The sequence below is a fragment of the Natrix helvetica genome (genome assembly GCF_964273705.1).
Source record: "Natrix helvetica genome assembly, contig: HAP1_SCAFFOLD_250, whole genome shotgun sequence".
Taxonomy (NCBI): domain Eukaryota; kingdom Metazoa; phylum Chordata; class Lepidosauria; order Squamata; family Natricidae; genus Natrix; species Natrix helvetica.
This window is the reverse complement of record NW_028113527.1, coordinates 57501-60172: the sequence shown is the minus strand read 5'-3', so window position 1 is coordinate 60172 and position 2672 is coordinate 57501.

Sequence of the window (2672 nt, the reverse complement as noted above, 5' to 3'; positions counted from 1 at the left end):
AGAAATATGAAAGAGGAAAGTTGATTGGACAGGATAATAGCACACATGTTTATTAAAATGAGGTATGGGATAAATTGTAAGGAGAAAGATTGTTTAGGGTTCACAAGAGATAAGCCAGTCCCCAATTTGTACTAACAAACTTTTCTTATCAGGAACTAGTCCCCAGCTTGTTTATCAGTTTAGGAATGTCAAAAGCTAATAAATCTTGAACATCACTTTAAAAGAAAGAATATAAATCAGATTAAAATACAAATTATGTTAGTTAACAAATAATAAAACCCATGTTATTTGCCCCTCAAACAATCATAAAATCTCCATGTCTTGAAGTACACCGATTCCTCTTTATCCGTTATTCTCAAAGTTACCCTGTTCATCTCTGCACAATCTAACCTTTCTGTCGATAAGCCAGGCAGTTGTTAAGCGGATTTTGCCCCATTTTATGACCTGGTGAAGTGAATCACTGCTGTTGATAAGTTAGTCAAACGGTTGTTAAGTGAATCCGGCTTCCCCATGGAGTTTGCTTGTCAGAAGGTTGCAAAAGGGGACCACGTGACATTGCAACGGTCATAAATACAAGTCAGTTGCTAAGTGTCTGAATCTTGATCCCACGATTGTGGGGATGCTGCAATGGTCAAAAGTGTGGAAAACAGTCATAAGTCACTTTTTTCAGTGCTGTTGTAACTTTGAACAGTCACTAAATGAACTGTTGTAAGTCGGGAACTACCTATACACGTGGACTCCTAACCAAGGAGAGAAGCAACCTAGAAATAAAGAGAGCCTTTCCAACAGTGAGAACAATTAATGAATAGAATGCTTTCCCTCCAGAAGTTGTGGGAGCTTCGTCACGGGAGGCTTTCAAGAAGAGACCGGACAACCATTTGTCCGAAATGGTATAGGGTCTCCTGCTTGAGCAGGAGGGGTTGGACTAGAAGCCCTCCAAGGTTCCTTCTAACTCTGTTATTCCATTACTCTGCTAATTAACCAGTGGAACAGCTTGCCTCCAGACGTTATGGGTGTTCCAACACTGGAAGTTTTTAAGAAGAGATTGGCCATCCATTTGTCTCAAAATATAGGGTCTCCTGGCTGAGCAAAAGGTTGGACTAGAAGATCTCCATGGTGCCTTCCAACAATCAATTGTTCTGATTCAGAACAATTAATCAGTGGAATAGCTTGCCTCCAGAAGTTATGGGGACTCCAACACTTGAAGTTTTCAATGATAGTTTTCAACCATTTGACCTGGATGGTATAAGGTTGCCTGCTTTCCCAGGGGGTTGGACTAGAAGATCCCTAAGTCTCTTTTCTCTTCTCTTCTCTTCTCTTCTCTTCTCTTCTCTTCTCTTCTCTTCTCTTCTATTCCATTCCATTCTCCTCTTCTTTTCTCTTCTTTCCAATTCTACTCTTCTCTTCTTCTCTCTTCTCTTCTTTCTAATTCTACTTCTCTTCTCTCCTCCTTATGCTCATTCTCAACAATCCAAGGCCTAAAATAATTAACCTATGCCAAACCTTAATGATGTTAGTAGCAGACACACAACAGCCAGAATTTGCTTAACGTTAATCTTGCTAATTGCTTTGGTGGCTTAGCATGTGTGTGACCTCACCCGGCTTGCTTTATTGAGATGTCAAGGTCTAACGCAAATCAGAAAATGGATTAATTCAGCAAACATGTTCAGGAGTTGTGCAAACACTTCTCTGGAGAACTTACTCTTTGAACACAGCTGTCCTTCAGGTTCCCTTCTTGGGAGAATTCCAGGCGCTCAAAGGAAGACATGGAAGCCTAGATGAGTTTTGTTCTCCTTTCACAGGTGTGCTTGTGTTACCCTTTCCTGGAACACCTCAACCCATTGATCTCCAGCAGAATAATAGAACAACAGAGTTGGAAGGACCTTGGAGGTCTCCGAATCCAACCCCCTGCTCAAGCAGGAAATCCTCTACCATTTCAGACAAATGGATGTCCAATCTCTTATTGAAAACCTTCAGTGATGGAGCACCCACAACTTCTGGAGGCAAGTTGTTCCACTGGTTAATTGCTACTATCAGGAAACTTCTATTTAGTTTTATGTGAGATCTCTCCTTGAATAGTTTCCAACGTGGCTCCATGCTATTCAACCCACAGAACCTTCAGCTGTGGTAGCTATGGGCTACCATAGAACATAGAATCAGAGGCTTAGAAGGGACCTTGGAGGTCTTCTAGTCCAAGTTATTCATTTAGAAAATTTATATGTCTGCTTATCTGCATTCAGTTTTGGTGGCCACGAGCCTAAAACATATGAAGAACAGCTGCAAGAACTGGGTATGTCTAGTTTGATGAAAAGAAGGACCAGGGGAGACATGATAGCAGTCTTCCGATATGTCCGGGGTTGTCACAAAGAAGAGGGAGTCAAGTTATTCTCCAAAGCACCTGAGGGCAGAACAGGAATCAATGGATGGAAACTAATCAAGGTGAGAAGCAACTTAGAGCTGAGGAGAAATTTCCTGATAATTACAACCATTAACCAGTGGAACAACTTGCCTCCAGAAGTTGTGAATGCTGCAACACTGGAAGTTCTTAAGAAGATGTTGGATAACAATTTGTCTGAAGTGGTGTAGGATTTCTTGCCTGAGCAGCGGGTTGGGCTAGAAGACCTCCAAGGTCCCTTCCAACTCTGTTATTCTATTCTATTCCATTCCATTCC